This window comes from Panthera onca, chromosome C1 (genome assembly GCF_046562875.1).
Source record: "Panthera onca isolate mPanOnc1 chromosome C1, mPanOnc1 haplotype 2, whole genome shotgun sequence".
Taxonomy (NCBI): Eukaryota; Metazoa; Chordata; class Mammalia; order Carnivora; family Felidae; genus Panthera; species Panthera onca.
Window position 1 is genome coordinate 206,076,090 of NC_138346.1, and position 20,307 is coordinate 206,096,396.

At 38.1% G+C, this 20,307-nt stretch overlaps 1 protein-coding gene across 25 annotated transcripts in view; it reads left to right on the plus strand.

Moving 5' to 3' along the window:
* Window positions 1-20,307, plus strand: part of EIF4G3 (eukaryotic translation initiation factor 4 gamma 3) — a 314,094-nt gene that overhangs the window by 97,529 nt on the left and 196,258 nt on the right. For 17 of the 25 annotated variants that reach the window (XM_078452245.2, XM_078452250.2, XM_078452251.2 and 14 more), the window contains exon 1: window positions 14,450-14,558. The exons of 3 other annotated variants lie outside the window; for them this stretch is intronic. The gene's annotated coding sequence lies outside the window, so the exon portion shown is untranslated. Of the gene's footprint in view, window positions 1-14,429; window positions 14,559-20,307 lie in introns of those variants that run through there. 5 more of the 25 variants (XM_078452254.2, XM_078452266.2, XM_078452263.2 and 2 more) reach the window with 1 other exon arrangement.

Here is a 20,307-nt window from a genome sequence, read left to right on the forward strand (position 1 = left end):
GAGCAATTTTGCATTAAATATTAAATCACATACCTAATTAAAATATCATTTAATATTTATTTACTTGACTTTTCTCTTTCAAAAGAAGGATTCACCTTAAAGATACAAAAAAGTTGTTTTGTTGTTAAATGTCACCTATAAATTGCTTTTGAATTTCTCAGATAAGAAAATAGAAGAAACAACAATCAAGACCTTTAATGTTAGAGAACTCCAAAAATGTGTTTCATTAAACTCTTGGATATTGCCTTCAGGGCCATTCACAAAGCATCCTATGTACTATTAAAAATAAAAGAACTGATAGGGACCAGTTTAAAATAAAATGAGTCATATGAAATTGGACTTGTGTGGTAAATGGAGTTGTAATTATTTCAAGGAAAAAGAAAATGTTATTTCAAACATAGATTTACTTACCCCTGTGAAATTGGTGGCATGAATAGCAAGGTCATTTTTTACTGTAAGGTTGGATAGACATGGACATGTTTAATTTCCACTTAATTCAGTTCCCTTTTTATCTTTTATCTTTTATCTTTTTTTAAAATTTTCTGTATTTTAATGTTTATTTATTTTTGAGGGAGAGAGCTAGGGAGCGGGAGAGAGGCAGAGAAGTGAGAGAGGCAGAATTCCAGGCAGGCTCCGTGCTTCTAGCCCAGAGTCCAGTGTGGGGCTCAAATTCAGAACCCAACTGTGAATTCATGACCTGAGTCAAAACCGAAGCAGATACTTAACTGACTGAGCCACCTGGGTGGCACGCCCCCTCCTTTTTAAAAAAAAGAAAAATTTTTTTTTACATTTATTTGTTTGAGAGAGTACAAGTGGGGGAGGGGCAGAGAGAGAGAGAATAGGACACAGAATCTAAAGCAGGCTCCAGGCTCCGAGCTGTTGTCATAGAGCCTGACGTGGGGCTTGAACTCATGAGCAGTGAGATCATGACCTGAGCCGAAGTCGGATGCCCAACTGACTGAGCCACCCAGGTGCCCCAAGAGTTAATTAGTTTTTATATGTGAAGATAGTTTTACTAAATGGTTGGATTATCTTTTAGTAGAACAGATATTCTTTACCACTTTGTAATTTTTCCCAAGACAGCTATTTCTAATTGATTAAGGTTTTACTGGTGAGTTGAAAAAGGACCTTGGAATCTTTTTTTTTTTTTTTTTTTCCTTTTAATTCCAGTACAGTTAACTTACAGTCTTATATTAGTTTCAGGTGTACATTATAGCGATTCAGCAGTTCTCTACTCTGCTACAATCTTCCCTTCCAAAAGCAGAACTTTGAAATCTTATGGCAGTTGTCCAGGCTGTGATTAGCAATGAAAGAAATTAAAATCTATTTGTTATCTTAACCTGATTCCTTTGTACTGTAAGGCAGCCCTGGCCACCTGAGTTGTTCCTGGCCTTTATGAGTTGATACTCTAAATCAGGTTTACTGTCAAAGAGCCAAATTTAGGTAGTGTGAAATTTGGTGGAATTAATAATATAATGTAGAATTTATACTCAGTGGTCTGAGCGGCCACTTGTTTTCAAGCACTGTCATAAGTGCTTGTTGCATTCTGTCCTTTTCCATATGTACTCCAAGGAGACAAACAGGCCATGAGAATCACAGTGATGATTGACTGCTCTGAGTGGCAACGGGTAGAGAGGATAACGTGAACCTTGTCTTCCTCATTGGCTTAAGTAGGATTTTATAGGTCAATGTGGTAACCTAACTATCAAGTTTTAAAAAACACAGTTGTTCACTATCAAATTGTGTATCTGCTAGAAATAAGTGAAACTCAGAAGAATCTAAGAGGGGAAAAAAAATGGCCTATATTCTTGCTATGAAAGCGTCTTGCACTCATTTTGACATGTGTTTTGTAGTTTTGTTGTGCACTTTAAAAAAAGAATACTTTTGGGGGCACCTGGGTGACTCAGTCGGTTGAGCATCCAGGTTCAGTTTAGGTCATGATCTCACAGTTCGTGAGTTCTAGCTTCAGCTCAGAGCCTGGAGCCCGCTTTGGATTCTGTGTCTCCCTCTCTCTCTGCTCCTCCCCTGCTCGCTCTCTCTCGCTCTCTCTCTCTCTGTCTCTCTCTGTCTCTCAAAAATAAACATTAAAAATTTATTAAAAACAAAACAAAATATCTTAGAAAGGAAAGGCTTTCTAAGGAAAACCTTAGAAAGATTTTCACAGTCTGGCTCTAAAATCAGGCTGCGGTTGTACCCAACCCCTTTTCTTTCTACTTAACCTCTCTCTCCTCCATAAACCCTTCCCAAAGAGAACCCTTGCCTGTTTGTGGGACATGTTTTACCTTCTTACCTCTGTACCCATTAATTTTCTTTTCAATATACTGTCTTTAATTCTTGGTCTGAACTGAAGCTTTTTAGTTCACAGGGTGCCACTCAGATGTCACCAAACCTTTCCACAGTTTCAGCCCTGGTTACTTCTGGTTTTCAGTAATACTTTACATATACATCAAATAGCATTTATCACATGATTCGTTTACCCGTGACTTCTTTCTGTTTGAGCTACTTTAGAATAAGGGTTATTTTATCTTTCTTTGTAGCTTCATACAGTGGCTAATACAACTTTGAAGCTTAGTGTTGACTGTATTACAAAGGAGGTAAAATTAGGAATCGTATCAAATTGGTTTGTATTACAATTACTGTGTGGTATGTCTCCTGTCCTTTATATTCTGTTCTAACACCAGCAGACCCAATATTTTTGAAAAAAATTGTTTTATGTCTATTATACCTCAATTAAAAAATACTGAGCCAACCTAAAAAAAAATCTGTTGCTGTTTTCTCTTTCCTGCGATACTAGATCCTTACTGATCCTAGGACAGCTGAAATTGTGTCAGTCACCTTTTTTGCCTTTGAGGTTCTGATTTTTTTTAATTTTGGTTTATTACTGATTTATTCTATGAGAAGCTTGGTTTTTCTTTTAAAATTATAAGCAGATAAATAAACCATGTTGATTCCATGGGGAAAGTGACCACTTCTTGTGTATGTACTAATTAACACTACCAAATTGGTCCAGAAATAAATTTTTGCTTTGGTTTTTGTCTCCCCAGGTTATAAATTTCAAATTTTTTCATCTTTTCATTTGCTAGTTTTATAGTTAGCTTAGAGACTGTCTGGAACTTTGATGATGAACCTACCTCTAAATTTATCCTCCTTAGCCCTGACTCCTCTCTCGAGCTTAGATTCATATACTCAACTGAGTATGAATCCCTTATAATGGGATGTCTAATAGGCATCTGAAACTTACTTTTTTCTGCACTGTTCTCCCTCTAATCCTTTCTGTCTCACAGTAATGCCTCCACCCACCTACTGTTTTAAGTCTATGGTAGAACTGCCTATGACAACATATGTCTGCTTCAATATTTAAGTATAACTTGAATCTTATAAAATTGGCTTCTTTTAAAATGTCAGAAATACTTGAATATCTGAAATTTCGTATGGTTCAACCTCTGGGTGTAGCTGAGAAGATGGTCATTTACTTTTTCTTTCTTGCCCGCCTGCCTTCCTGCCTTCCTTTTTTAAAGTTTATTTATATTTATTTTGAGAGAGACAGAGTGCGAGTGGGGGAGGGACATACCAGCCCAGAGCTCGATGTAGGGCCTGAACCCACAAAACTGCAAGATCATGACCCAAGCCGAAACCAATAGTTGGAGTCTCAACCATCTGATCCACCCAGGTGTCCCTACACTCTCTTTTCTTTTTCTCTTTTCTTTTCTTTCTTTTTTTAATTTTTAAAATGTTTATTCATTTGTGAGAGAGAGACAGATTGCAAGTTGGGGAGGAGCAGAGAGAGAGGGAGACACAAAATCTGAAGCAGACTCCAGGCTCTGAGCTGTCAGTACAGAGCTCTGCCTGGGGCTCAAACACATGAACCCTGAGATCATGACCTGAGCCCAAGTCGGACGCTTAACTGACTTGAGCCTCCCAGGCACCCCAGCTCTCTTTCTTTCTTAATGGTGGGTGGGCATTGGTGGTGATAATGCCAGAGAGAAGTTGAAAAGTGTTATAATACTAAATAAGGTTTCCAGTATCTACTCTAGTGCTCCTTTTAAGTTGAGTAGGCCAGCTTTTATTTCCCAGTATCCATAATAAATAAATACTTGGAGATAGTGGGAAATAAATGATTTGAAGGAAATACTAGGATGATATGAAAAAGTAAGGGGGAAAACTTACCCATTCAGCTGCTAGAGGATCATGTTATTGAAAGTAGCCAATTAAGGAAAGCTTTGGAATCTTTCCAGTCTACCCCTGATTGAACTTGGTCGTTTCCATGTGGGCGTTACAGCTGTTGGAATGATTTTAGAGGACTTCAGTGAATAAACTTTATCTTAGTATAAAAAAGTTAGGATCGCTTCTCAGAAATAAACTGTGTGCTCTTTTTCTTTAGATGAATTGTTGTTGAAAACATTAACATGACTTGATAGGATTCTTGGAGTTTTCCTTTCTAACCCTTTTAATAAAGATTTAATTACTATGTGGTTTTTAAGCAGTGTGTTTTATTGCTTATGTTATATATTAGGCATTTATATATATGCAGTAAATAAAAAACACAGTGTCTTATATATGTGTGTATGACATTTAACAATATATCTGTATGCAGTCAATGCCTGTCTAGAATCCAGTCACAAGTCTCTCTGTGTGAGTGCTTCCTTAAAATAGAAAGTTTATATTTGGTGATGATCATGAGGGTACCCCTAGAGCCAGAGTCACACACTGTTTGCCTCTGTACTTAATGTGTAGGTGTGCTTTATTTGGTTTGTATAATGTTTCGGAAATCAGGAAAATTTCATGTAAAACTCCTTATCTTTGGTTTCTCTTGAAAACGTGGAAGATAGAACACTACTTATCTGGAATTCCTGAATGGCTGCACTTTGGCTACAGCTGAATGTCTGTGTGGCTGTTACCCTTTGAAGGGTGGGTTTTCTCTCTAGTTCTCCATAGTCTCTATTCCCTATTGCTTGCTTATACCTTGCCCCACGCACCCCCCACCCCCTATGTATTTCCTGCATGGTATTTCCACTCCTCTGGGGACATAAAAGAATGATCATGTTTAGGAAATGTTCACTGTTTTCTATATTCTAAACAAAAAAAAAAAAATTCTTTTTAATGTGTATTTATCTTTGAGAGAGCTGTCAGCACAGAGCCCGATATGGGGCTTGAACTCCCGAACTGTGAGATCATGACCTGACCTCAAGTCAGATGCTTAAATGACTGAGCCAGCCAGGCACCCCTAATTGTTTCTATATTTTAATTATTATTTGAAAATTGTAGATTATGTTTGATAGCTCTTAATTGGCCAGAATATTTTGTCACGTCAGGTGATTTAGCACTAAATAAACTTCATAAACTTACTGACTAATCTTAGTTTGCATGATCGTTATCGTTTACCTATAACTTTTCCAAAGATCCTTTGATTCATATTGTTCAGCATACATGATATATCCGTTTTTATAGGAAACTTTTTTAAGGTAGAAATCTTGAATGGAAATTCACTAGCGAGCTGAAGGTTTCACTGGGTCATAGTTCTAGAGTTTTCCTGTCTTGTGCCAATACTATTTTTTTCCATATACTTTCTACTCTGTAACAGCCACATAAGTAATGCTAACTTAACTAATATATTACTCCAGTCCTTGGGTAGTTTGCTTGTTTTTTGTCTCTAATCTTTTTTTAGAGAATGGTAGGGGATTAAAATTTACATGTGTAAAAGTGCAGAAAACTAAAAACTAAAATCATTTTACAGCAGAAATTATGTATCACCTCCCAAGTAAAGGAAATAGTATGTAGCCCTTCCTGTTCACAACTCCCTGTCTTCCCAAAGTAATGTATCTGCCTTAAAAATTTCCCTGCTTTTATTGACAGTTTTGCCATCCATTTATGCATTTCTAAACTAATTTAGTCAAGTGTTTTCTGTTTTGAAACTCTTTGGGAATCATTTTGTGAATGTGCTTCTGTGTTAATGAGAATCATCCAGATTGTAGTGAGTTGCTTTAGTTTTTCATTGAATTCTACATAGGGAAATATTGCCTTATTGATTTCATTCTTCTGTTAATCCACAGTGTGTTATTTACCAGTTTGGGTTACTAACAGCAGTACGACCATGAACAGTTTTGTACGTGTACCTTGTCACACGTTGTCCTTTCTCTCATAGAGGTATAGGTAGGAATGGGGGAGTCGCGGCACAGGGTGTGCCTGTTTTCATGGTTACCGTAGCCTGTCCCAAAGTGGTTGTACAAATGTACATTTTCACCAGCAAATGGATGAGAATTTGAGGACCTCCACATTATTGCCAATGCAAAACTACTGTATCTGTAAAAAAAAAAAAAAAAATACAAAAGCTTATTGAGCTTATTGTTACCTTTTAATGTTTATTTATTTTTGAGAGAGAGAGAGAGAGAGAGCGCACAAGCAGGGGAGGAGGAGAGAGAAAGGGAGACACAGAATTCAAAACAGGCTCCAGGCTCTGAGCTGTCAGCACAGAGCCCGACGCGGGGCTTGAACTCACAAACTGTGAGATCATGACCTGAGCTGAAGCCGGACGCTCAACTGACTGAGCCACCCAGACACCCCCTTGTTTTAATACCTTTTAAACTTCAATACACACACTGCACTTGAAGAAATTCTTGATTAATTTTGCTTAGGATTAATATTATGTGAAAGACAATCATTTTAGCTTTGGAATTGGTTAAGTATTTGTCATAATCAGCTATTTTATACCTGTCTTTCCTGCATCCATAATTGAGATGGTAGTAATATGTTTGAAATAATGGGGAAACTTTTTTTTTCATTCTATAAAAACTTCCCTTTACCTTTGAAGGACATGGAGTTTAACAACAAGGTCTGAAATGGGATAATTTAGCCAGAGAAAAGAAACTTTAGCCAGAGATTAGAAGGTTCAATAATCCTTAATTTAGGAATATTTTGAAAGAAGTATTCAAAGTTTTATGTAACTTTAGTTTTTAACCCCAACAACCTCATTAGTCTTGTGCCATTTCCTTGGGTTGGGGTTGTGTTAATTGCTTACATCTTGAATAACTTTATTTATTTATTTATTTATTTATTTATTTATTTATTTTGATAGAGAGCACATATGTGCGCATGAGCAGGAGAGGAGCAGAGACAGGGAGAGAATGAGAACCCCAAGCAGGCTCTGGCTGTCAGCACAGAGCCCAAAGTGGGGCTAGATCTCATGAACCATCAGATCATGGCCTGAACCCAAACCAGGTGTTAGACACTTAACCAACCGAGCCATGCAGGTGCCCTATCTGGTATAATTTTTAATTGAAGCTGGTATACCTTCTTCCTTGCAAAGATATTAAACTCTGTAATATGGTAAAAGCAAACCTAGTGTGTAATGCAATATGACAGTTGTAATAACAGTCTTTTTCCGTTAAATAGAGTTGTAATTGCAGGTCAGAGATTTATTGTATATAGCAGCTTGTTTCTAGGAAAAATTGTTTAGAAGGATATGATTTTTGTGCTTTTCCTATTACCTTCCTTCCTCCTTCCTTCCTTTTTTTTTTTTTTTTTTTTTTTTTGAAGGTTTCTCTCAGAGGCAAACCATCGAAGGAGTCCACAGCATTAGTTTAAATTTTTTCTGGTGGGGAGTTGGGGGTGATTTGTTATCCTCCAAAATTCAGTCAGTTGTCCTTTTTACTTCCTTATTTGTAGATAATGCCTGCCTATGTGAACATTTTTATTTCCTTTAGAGGTTCTTCAGAGGGGGCCCTTCTGCAGACCACAGACCCTGGAGGGTTTTAGGCTGGGACCTGAGATGGCTTCTGTGCTCTCTGAACACACTGGCAGCCTGGTCACCCTGCCCTGCTTGTTCCTGTCCTCCCCTCCCCAGGTCCCTAGGACCTCCTCTCTGGTCCTTCACTCCTACCCATGGGCTGAGACATGCCAGCGCTGTGAACCAGCCACTACCCCTCTCCTATTACTTTTATACAGATTTATTTTCTTTGGCTTGCTTTTATTAGTAGAAACATCCAATTTTGGGAGGGAGTGCCAAAATACAGTACTGAAGGATTCCTGCAGTGTGGCTTAGCTGTTTAAGAATGGCAGAGGATGGGGTGCCTGGGTGGCTCAGTCGGTTAAGCGTCCGACTTCGGCTCAGGTCATGATCTCACGGTCCGTGAGTTCGAGCCCCGCATCGGGCTCTGTGCTGACAGCCCAGAGCCTGGAGCCTGTTTCAGGTTCTGTGTCTCCCTCTCTCTGACCCTCCCCCGTTCATGCTCTGTCTCTCTCTGTCTCAAAAATAAATAAACGTTAAAAAAAAAAAAAAAAGAAATTAAGAATGGCAGAGGATGTACACCTTAGGGATATTTGCCTATGAAGGTTGTTTTTCATTGGTGCTTGCTTTATAAGGAAAATTTTTTTTAATTTTATTTTTAATTTTTAAAAATTTACATCCCAATTAGCATACAGTGCAACAGTGATTTCTTAATGCCCATTTCTTATCCATTTAGCCCATCCCCCCCACACCCCCTTCAGTAACCCTCAGTTTGTTCTCCATATTTATGAGTCTCTTCTGTTTTGTTCCCCTCCTTGTTTTTATATTCTTTTTGTTTCCCTTCCCTTGTGTTCATCTGTTTTGTCTCTTAAAGTCTTCACATGAGTGAAGTCATATGATTTTTGTCTTTCTCTGACTAATTTCACTTAGCATAATAGCCTCCAGCTCCATCCACGTAGTTGCAAATGGCAAGATGTCGTTCTTTTTGACTGCCGAATAACATATGTATACACACACCACATCTTTATCCATTCATCCATCGATGGACATTTGGGCTCCTTCCATACTTTGGCTATTGTCGATAGTGCTGCTATAAACATGGGGGTGCACGTGTCCCTTCGAAACAGCACACCTGTATCCCATGGATAAATGCCTAGTAGTGCCATTGCTGGGTCGTAGGGTAGTTCTATTTTTAGTTTTTTGAGGAACCTCCATACTGTTTTCCAGAGTGGCTGCACCAGCTTGCATTCCCATATAAGGAAATTTTTAATGTAGTAATAGCATAATAATTATGGCTTTGGCAAAATGCATTTTCTTCTTCTCTCAAACACTTGTATTGGCTGATACAGTACTCTTAAAGCACACTCAAGAGTTTTCAGGGAAAAACAAACCATATGAACACTAACCTTTATCTGAAATCATTGATGTGTTTTTTTCCCCATATTTGTTAGTATATAGAAGAATTTCTTTACAGTTCCAAATAGTGTATGTTTTTTTTATTCCTGAGTATTTAACATATCAATTTCTATTGATAACAGCCCAAATTTATATATTTTTATGTCCTTTGTTTACTTATGTTACTTTATTTTCCCATTATTTGCTGTTTCTGCCTTTTTCTCTTTGTAGTGCTCTTGGATATCTTTGTAAAAAAATTTTTTTTAATGTTTATTTTTGAGAGAGAGAGTGAACAGGAGCAGGGGAGGAGGAGAGAGAGAATCCCAAGTAGTCCCTGCACTGACAATGCAGAGCCTGATGTGGGGTTTGAACCCACATACCGTGAGATCATGACCTAAGCCAAAATCAAGAGTTGGATGCTTACCCTACTGAGCCACCCAGGTGCCCCTGAATATATCTTTATGTTCCTAATTTTTGAAGTGAGATTTTTTTTCTTTAGAATATGTGGCCCAAACTGGAATCATTTTTTGGGCATGGTTTTAAGGCAGTTGTGACTCATTGTTCTGTCGTTTTGGAGACAAGGTAAACTCCTTCACAGTACCTATGTCCTGTTGCCTTCTAATAGTGGGGTAAAGCTTTTTCGTTTTTTTGTTTTTTGTTTTTTGTAGATTTTACTTTCTTTATTACTTTTTTTTAAGTTCATTTATTTTTGAGCAACAGACGGAACTCGAGTGGGGGTGAGGCAGTGAGAGGGAGAGACAGTATCCGAAGCAGACTGTAAGCATTAAGCTTTTAGCACAGTGCCCGACATGGGGCTCGAACTCATGAACCGTGAGATCATGACCTGAACTGAAGTCGGATGCTTAATGAACTGAACCACCCAGGTGCCCCTGTAAATTTTACTTTTGTTATGATATACATGTAGTAATATTTTAAAATATTTACTTATTTTTATTTATTTATTTTTAAATAACCACCCAGGGTGGGTTTTTTAATGTTTATTTACATATTTTTCAGAGAGAGCGTGAGAGTGCACATGCCCGCATGCGCTGGTGTGAGAAGGAAGGGTCAGTGAGAGGGAGACAGAATCCCAGGCAGGCTCTGAGCTGTCAGCTCAGATCCTGATGTGGTACTTGAACCCACGAAGCACGAGATGATGACCTGAGCCAAAGTCAAGAGTAGGACGCTTAACGACCGAGCCACCCAGGCGCCCTTATATTTATTTATTCTTAATCAACAATAATTTATTTTTACATTTCCTGTATTGTTAATGATTTATTATCCTCAGTAAATTTAATCTTTGATTGTTTTATCAGGATGGATTGGAGAATTTAGCTTACATGGATTTTATATAGCTAACTTCTTTGCTATCACTTTATTTCATTGTGTGAATTTTTTTTTTTTTTTAAGTTTTAAAAAGTTTTCATTTAAATTCCAGTTAGGTAACATACAGTCTGATATTAGTTTATTATGTACAATATAGTGATTCAACCCTTCTATGTAATACCTAGTGCTCATCAAAGAGCTACTTATTTTCACCTTCATAATCTGATGTTTTTGAGGTTAAGTATGCAGCAAGGTCTTCTAAATGTATGCACACCAGTGGCTTTTTCAGATGTTTTGGCAAAGTAGACAAATATGCAGGTTACTGTTTTGTAGCAAACCCATCATAACTGTGTTAATAGCTTTTTGGGGGAAGGTTTTCCAGATTAATTTGAAAAATAAAATTCCTTGGTGATAGAGGAGGTGAACGATCTCCTAATGTTAGTACAGAAGATTTGGGATTTGATTGTGCATTTGCAGAAGTAACTCAGAGTAGGGAAACTCCTGACTTTACTGATGTTTTACATTTATTTTTCCGTTCTTTATTCTTATTATTAGAGGTCCAAATATTAGAAAGAATGTACAATATGATGAATAAATCACAACTTGTTTATTTTACAAAAATATAAATATTTTAATTCAATTCTGTATTATGGGCATTGTCTTCCTTTAAAATATTGCTGACTAGTTTTATCTAACTATAGCTAAAAACCATAACTTAGGAATCAGTTCTTGGACCAAACACCCAAAAGAGATATCTGCTATTCTCATTGTGTAAATTTCTCATGTTAAAAATATAGGGGCCCCTGGGGTGCTCCCGTCAGTTGTGTCCAACTTTGGATTGGGTCATTAATCTTGTGGTTCGTGATTTCGAGCCCCATATCAGGCTCTGTGCTGACAGGTTAGAGCCTGGAGCCTGCTTCAGATTTTGTGTCTCCCTCTCTCTCTGTGCCCCTCCCCAACTTGTGCTCTGTCTCTGTCTCTCTCTTTCAAAAAGAAATAAATTTTTAAAAAATTAAAAAATCCAAAACTAAACATTAAACATTTTTAAAAGTCCATTTTGATATCTTATTTTAGCCAGATATTAAAATAACTTCTCAACCATGTGAAATAAGAGTATACATTTACAAAGCCTTGTCAGGGAGAAATTTGCTTGCAGGAACTCTTCATTTCTAGTTACTGGTTTTCTAAAGTAGATGTTTAAATAGTAATCCAGTTTTTATCCTTTGAATAATTTTCCTGAGATTTATAATTGCTATAGCATTTCACAGTAAACTTCATTCCCTTATAAATGTAATTTTCAGTCAGAAGTGGAAAGAACATTTTGAAGAAAATCATAAAGCCGTAACAAGAAAAATTAACAGTTATTTTAAGTCTTAAACTTTCGTCACATTTTAGCATCACTCATATCTCTTTTATTTAGCCTGTAAGCTTTTTGCCTCTAGTTAGTTTCTGTGAATCCATTTTATTTCAGCATTGGGGTCAGTCAGGTTTTAAAGCTGTTTTACATAGACATAAGGAATTCTAAAGTTGGGTTACCAGGGAGTAGACTTTCTTCAGAGATTCTGACTGAGGGAATTCCAGGAAAAGCGAGTATCATTTGGAAACCACTTTCCTTTCTATCTGGAGAGACTTCTTTTTTTTTTTTTTTTTTTTTAAACGTTTATTTATTTTTGAGACAGGGAGAGACAGAGCATGAACAGGGGAGGGGCAGAGAGAGAGGGAGACACAGAATCTGAAACAGGCTCCAGGCTCTGAGCTGTCAGCACAGAGCCCGACGCGGGGCTTGAACTCACGGACCGTGAGATCATGACCTGAGCCGAAGTCAGACGCTTTAACCGACCGAGCCACCCAGGCGCCCCGAGAGTTCTTAACTGTGAGAGAAATCAGGGAATCTGAGACTTGGAAGGAGAAAATATCTAATTGAATGTTACAATTTCTTTGAATTATGGATGCAGGCAATATCTATCATTAGTTTTTATTTTTTAATATATTATAAAGAACATATATTACTATATCACAAACTTATCTTTATATTTTCATATATATATTTCAATATAATTGGTTTTATCATAATCCTATATATTTTATGCATTTAAAGATACGATTCCAGTGTGCCTGGGTGGCTCAGTTAGTTAAGTGTTCGACTCTTGATTCTGGGTCAGGTTATGATCTCACCGTTTTGTGAGTTTGAGCCCTGCATTGGACTCTATGCATTGACTTGGGGAGAACCTGCTTGGGATTCTCTGTCTCCCTCTCTCTCTGCCCACGGCCCCCCCCCCGGCTCAAAATAAATAAATTTTTTAAAAATTAAAAAAAATATATGATTCTAGGGGCACTCGGGTGGCTCAGTCAGATAAGTGTCCATCTCTTGATTTTGGTTCAGGTCATGAACCCATGGTTTGTTAGATCAAGCCCTGCATTAGGCTCTGCAGTGACAGCATGAAACCTGCTTGGAATTCTCTCTCTCCCTCTCCCTCTCTACCTTCCCCCACTTGCATGTGCTCCCTCTCTCTCTCTCAAAATAATTGAATAAATATTTTAAAAATATGATTCTAGGAGAGGTCTGTAGTTTCTACTAGATTGTAAAAGCTTTCATGCCCCCCCCCCCCCCATTTGAGGACTTCACCTTAAGGAGAATGGATTCTTTCATATTCGATGACTATAAAATTTGCCCCCCATTCATGGACGTTTGCCAAACTTTCAGTCAGTGCTAGTCTGGGTTAGATTGTGGTTGAGAGTAGCTGGCTGGGATTCATTGCTGGACATTGGAAAGGGGCCTGGGTAATGTAGTTTTATATCCATCATCATTGGCTAATGGGCAGTTTATTACCAGGAAAAAGTGGAAGAACGTAGTTTTTGTTTACATAGAAACATATGCTAATTATTTTTCTGTACAAGTTCATGATTATTGAACTATATTAGAAAATGAAAATGAGAAAAAAAAATGCTTGTAACGCTTTCTGTTCTGATCTTGGTGGAAGTCATTACACATCTTTTTAATAGGACATATATACCTGCGAGTATGTGTAAATGCATGGGTATTTCATATATACTCATATATGTAGACATAGATTGTAGGCTTAGATATACATATAGAAATATGCAAACATGTGACTTTACATGTATATTTAGGTGTACTGTTTTAAAAACAAAAATGAGATGGGTTGCCTGAGTGGCTCACTTGGTTAAACGTCCTACCCTTGGTTTTAGCTCAGGTCACGATCTCATTGTTTCACGAGTTCAAGGCCCACATTGGGCTTCTCACTGACAGTATGGAGCCTGCTTGGTATTCTCTGTCTTCTTCTCCCTCTGCCCCTCCCCCACTCACGCTGTCTGTGATTCTCTCAAAATAAATGAATAAACTTTAATACGAAATCCAAAATCCAAAAAAAAAAAAAAAAAAAGATGAGAGTATACTCTATAAATAATTTGCCCCATTTTTGGTTCAGATTTGAGGTATAATTTACATAATGTAAAATTCACCTTGTAGTGTGCAGTTTTGTGAGTTTTGACGAACACAGAGAGACATGTAATCCCCACTACAGTCAAGATACAGAACAGTTATTTCACTCCAGAAATCTCCTGTGTCCATTCTGTAGTCATCCACTTCCTCTTGCAATCATTTTTCTTTTTTTGTTTCTTTTACAAAATGTCCTAGAAGTGGCATTGTATTAAAACTAAACAATATTTAGTTTCAAATGTACCTTCTTGCATTTAGCATAATTTTGCCTTTACGGTTTGGTTTTAGATTGTGCTTCAAGAATCTTTTGTCAAACTGATGGTAATAGTCATGCTTCCCCCCCCCCCCCCCCCCCCCCAAGCATTTTATTGCTTCATTTTGAAATTTTAAGCCTTTAGTCAGTCTGGCACTTATTTTAGTATAAATGATGACACAGTTCAGTTTTAAAAATTAACCAGTTCAGCTGTATTTATTAAGATTGAGTTACTAATATAAAGCTCTTACTAAATATTGATTTCCTCACAGGTAACACAAGTAGCAAGACAACCGGGACCCCCGACCCCTTCCCCTTATTCAGCACATGAAATAAACAAGGGGCACCCAAATCTTGCGGCAACGCCCCCGGGACATGCATCGTCCCCTGGACTCTCTCAAGTAAGACAAACTTCTTTATCTTTAAGGAAATTTCCATATAAAAGTAGTGTTTCTGTTTTTTTAAGGCAAACTTCTGAGCAGTAACATACAATGTTACTTGAAGAGTAATTTGTTTTAATATTTTTAGATATACCTCTCATTGTGGCTACTGACAGTTTTAATACAGTTTCATTATGGAGTCATTCAAAAGGAACTGTCAGTGATATTTAGTTTTCCTTTGTGTTGTTCAAGAAATTAGAGTATGATTCTAAAGTCCATTAAAAACCACACAAAGCACTTTTTTGCTTTTCAGTGTGCAATCTAGTCTTCCTTCTCTTTTTGATGTAGTGGTGATGGTTATTTTCTACTTAAAAAAAAAAATGTTGGGTGTTTTTACCTCTTGAGTAATTGTGGTGGGCTTCTTTGTTGGTTTTTGAGTTCATAAATAGGTTATTGGACTGTCTTAGGCTTAAAATTAGGTTGAACTATTAAATAGTGAACTCCATGGTGTATTTCCAATTAGTAGGTGCAGGGACATTGAAACACTGTTGTAAAAAGTCACTGTGGATCGCCCGCATTTTAAGCCATTTTTCAAGATCTTGATTAGCTTGTACCAGTCCACCATTACATGCTTGTTTTGGGCTCCTTATGGTGAAGAGCATGCTATAATTATGACGTGTCTTCGTGGAATGTGGAGAGGGTCAGGCCATTTGACCCATGCCATTTCAGACTGTCAGTGTTTATACATAACTGCCCCTTTTATTTTAAAAAAAAAAAAAATTTTTTTTTTTAACGTTTATTTATTTTTGAGACAGAGACAGAGCATGAATGGGGGAGGGGCAGAGAGAGAGAGGGAGACACAGAATCGGAAGCAGGCTCCAGGCTCTGAGCCATCAGCCCAGAGCCCCACGCGGGGCTCAAACTCACGGACCGTGAGATCGTGACCTGAGCTGAAGTCAGACGCTTAACCGACTGAGCCACCCGGGCGCCCCACAACCGCCCCTTTTAAAAATGAAAGCTTACAACATTATTTTCAGTTGTCACTTCCATATTTTAGGCCTTTAAAAAATTGTTTTTAGTTCATTTATTTTGAGAGAGAGAGAGCAGGAATGAGCATGAATGGGGAGGGGCAGAGAGAGAAAGAGACAATCTTAAGCACGCTCTGCACTGACAATACGGAACTCATACTCACGAACTGTGAGATCATGACCAGAGCTGAAACTAAGAGTCACATGCTTAACTGACTGAGCCACCCAGGCACCCCTACTTTAGGCCTTTTACACCCTATAGAATAAGAGAGATAAGGTATTACTTATTAAAAATAATGTTAAACGCTGGTGATTATTAGGGGCTATTTAATGTTCATTTAAAGACTCTAGAACAGGGGCACCTGGGTGGCTCAGTTAGTTAAGCATTTGACTTTGGCTCAGGTCACGATCTAGTGGTTTGTGGGTTCAAGCCCCTCATCAGGCTCTCTGCCTGACAGCTCAAAGCCTGCAGTCTGCTTCAGATTGTGTGTCTCCCTCTCTCCCTGCCCCTCCCCCACTCACACTTTCTCTCTGTCTCTGTCTCTCTCTCTCTTAAAAATAAATAAACATAAAAAAAATTTTTTTAAAGACTGCAGAACATTTGGAGAAGGAATCTATAACTTGCCAAACCATGATTGATATTTTAAGAAATATATACATTAATTTGGACTTAGTACTATGCTTAAACTAAGTGTACATCATTCCTATTTAATTTTTAGTTTTAAAGCTAAAATTTGTCAAAATGAACTCTTAATTGTTTAAAATTAGGTTCTTGTGTTGGTTTTCATGGCACTGATGAGAACACTCACGCTGTTGATAATGGTATTTTAGTTGGAGTCTAATCAGGAGGGAAAAACCATTTGGTAATTTGAATGGGGAAGGTTTCATATAAAAGGTTATTCACGGGATACCTGTCTGGCTCAGTAAATAGAGCATGTGACTCTTGTTTGATTTTGAGGTTGTGGGTTCAAGCCCCATGTTGGGTGTAGAGATTACCTAATAAAAGAGAATTCAGTATAACGAATTGGAATGATGAGCGATTGGCTTATTAAAGAAAGAGAACTCTAGAAAATATACAAGTAGCAAATACAAGAAGCAGATGCTTCTCCTGGGTCTGAGACAGAATACAAATGGGAGAACCTCCTTCTCCAGGGCTGATAATGGAGAGTGCACGGCTGTGGCTTACCTAATAGTAGAGAAATCAGTGTAGTATTATACCAGTGGAATTTGCTAAAAATCCTACCTGTGGAACTTGCTGGAAATTCACCCCATGGGCTGTTGGGGAGTGCTGGATCCTCTAGTGCCAATCTCTTATAGCAAAGAAGTGCTGCAGTGTGCAGTGGCTAGGGGCTCCTCGTTATACCATCTCTGTTTATCCTAGATACTTCAGGTAACCACGGTTATGCTGGATCATAGGTCCCATGTGGTAGAGCAGCTTGCATCACAACCTAAACTTGCTGCAGAGTCGTCTTTTGTTTGGTTCTTCACTCAAAATTGGAAATCCTCTAGGGGACTTTTTAGGAAGGTCAAAGTGTAGCACGTTCATACGTAGTATATGTTGTTTTTAAAATTCATAGAAGGCCAGCCAAGTCTTGTGTTTGTTTTTGCTTTTTTTTCCCCTTGGTAGTGTTAGGTAAGAGACTTCTCCCCCATCTTGGGTTGAGGTCCAGACCTTGTTGAATAGGGCATGATGTGACTCACTGAATGTTAGAGAAGTTGTTGTGGTGCCACATCGGTGGAATTTACTAGAAATCTACCCTCTGCAGTTTGCCACAATTCTTCCTTCTAGAGTACTCAGGGAAAGCTCTTCACAGGTAGGTTTCTTAGAGGAGGTATTTTGCTACAAAACTGCCTAAGAAAATAATAGAGGCAACTGTTGACCACCGGGTACTGCTGGCCGCTGCTCATTGCTGTAGAAGCCTGGCATTGAAGATGCTGTGCAGTCTAGGGCAACTGATCACTGGAGAAGCCAAGTGATTTGTAAGCCAGATAGGAACCAGGAATCAAAACTCTTTCCTTCTGCAGTATTTCTATAGGTCCCTCTATTGACAAAGCTTAACACTGTGTCAGCTGGAAGGGGAAAATATTTTAAAATTTTACAAATACATATTAAGGAACCCAGATCCATGTTGACTATATAGGCAAACAAGGTAAGTTTTGAGCCTCAGAGGAAAGTACTGATCACTGTAACATAAGGGGAAAACTTAGTTTCTCATTCTTATTATTATAAGTTATGATTTGACCTGGGCAGTTGGCTGAAAGCACTTAAGTTTTCTGAAAGACCTTGCTGCTTGAAAATGCAAAGTTTGCATTTAAAAATAGTGATCTTGCTGTGGTCTCAGTTGTTGAGCCTACCATTGCCTTTGTGTGTGCCATTTATTGCCTTTAGAAGTCAGAGCACAAGAATCCTAGGAGAATGGTCACCAAGTATTATCTTGCTTTTCTTTGTGGTCTGTTTTGCTACCATAATTCCTAATTTGATGAAGGAACCCACTAAATCGCACCTGGTTCACAGTCCCCTTTTTCTCTTTCCTTTCAGACACAGGTAGACTTACATGGATTCATTTGCTTCCTAACAGTGTCTTAACATGTGTTGATAGAGTGAGGAAGTTTTTCTGAATTGGCATGCTTGGAAAATTGAGGATTTCTGTGGGAAACGTGGTCTCCTTAGGTTTAACAGTTGATATGTTCGTGGATCATAATGGAACTCATAGCCTTCAAAACAGAAGAAAAATGTATTACAGGCTTGGACTGTCAACAGAACTGGTTTCTGGGGCTTGGTCTTTCTCTTTCTGGTTACATGATGTCATTATATAGGTGAGAATTAGAGTCCTACCACCCTTTAAGAGAGTTGTTATGAAGATTATATAAAATCCTGCCTTAGAATAGGAGATGCTAATTACTTTCAGTAAGTGGCTTTTTATTATTTTCATGCCTGTCAGACTTGGTTCTCCTCAGGATTTATATGTGTGTGTGCAAGTGAATGAATGTCTAACTGCTCTAATTTAGCTATGTGACTGGTATTAGTGTGAAATTCAGAAGCTCTCCCCAAGAGTTTGAGATATTTTCCAAGTCTTTGCTTATCTCCTGCGTTGGCTTATCCATTCCAGGATAAGAGAAGAAGCCAACCTTGGTCATTTTCTGTTAGCAGTAATGTGGTTTATTCTTGTGCACAAATCAACTCAAGACTAGAATAAGGAAACTTTTTTGATGTTTCATTTATTTTTGAGAGAGAGAGAGAGAGAGAGAGCGCGCGCAAGAGCAAGAGCAATCTGGGGAGGGGCACATAGAGGGAGACACAGAATCCGAAGCAGGCTCCAGGCTCTGAGCCATCAGCACAGAGCCCGATGCAGGGCTTGAACTCACAGACTGTGAGATCATGACCTGAGCTGAAGTCAGAAGCTCAACCGACTGAGCCACCCAGGCACCCCAAGGCACATGGCCTTTTTAATGAGTCTCCCCTTTCCTCTGTGAATTTTTTTTTTTTTCAAGTGATGGTGTTTGTGACTCAATGTTTTAACACAAAATGAACCTATTAGGGTCTAAATGAATGTAGCTAAGTTGAAGAAAAGTGAATTTCATAGCTTTGAAACATAAAAGAGAGAAATTGTAGAAAATTGCTCCCAGGCTGTTTCTTAAATCATCAGTGGCAACCTCTTCACCTGCTTCTTTGCCTTTGAGATAAGATTTTACGTATGTATGTGCATGTACGTGCACATGTGAAATTTAAGGTTTTATTTGTATTTTCTTTTGTTACATGACTTCTGAATCTTTCCACTCCTCTCCCCTCTGGTGATTTTGTTTAATCAAAGTAAAAAACTTTGGACTATTACACTATAAAAGACTAATAGTTAAAAAAAATTTTTTTTTCTTTTTTTTTAAGAGAGAGCGAGTGTGTGAACGGGGGGAGGGAGAGATTGAAAGAGAGAATATCTTAAGCAGGCTCCATGCTTAGTGTGGAGCCTAATGCAAAGCTCCATCCCATAACCCTGGGATCATGACCTTAACCAAAATCAAGAGCTGGATGCTTAACCTACTAAGCCACCCAGGCACCCCAAAATGATGTTTTCAAAGTTCAGTCGATTTGACACAGTCTTTTAAGGTGTGGATTCTTTTCAGTTACCCTAAAATGGCAGCCCTTCAACAGTCACTAAATCCAGAATGCATTTATGAAGGAAATGGTCAGGAATTTGGAATTTCAAAAATATCTTTTGGGGCATATTTCAAAGTAAGTAGAAAAATACCCTCTCCCAGCAGTCAGGAGACTTAAGAGTCTCAGCCCTGCCAGTATTATTTCCAAGTTTCACCCAGTGGAAGTTCTTTGTAATGCTCAGTTTTTTCTCATTGTAAACAAGAGCTTCATATTAAATGAGAACTAAATTCCCTTTAAGATCTTCATAGGTTTTAGGGGCACCTGGGTGGCTCAGTCAAGTTGTTCGATTTCGGCTCAGGTCATGATCTCATGGTTCGTGAGTTCGGGCTTTACGTCAGGCTCTGTGTAGACGGCTCAGAGCCTGGAGCCTGCTTCAGATTCTGTGTCTCCCTCTCTCTCTGCCCTCCCCTGCTCATGCTCTGTCTCTCTGTCTCTCTCAAAAATAAACGTTAAAAAAAAATGTACAAAAAAAAAATGAGAACCACTTATAAAAAAAAAAGTCTTCATAAGTTTTAGAAACTAATTCAGAGGAGCCAATTCTTATTATGAAAATCTTTTGTATTGTGTATTTTTAAATTTAAAGTTAGGT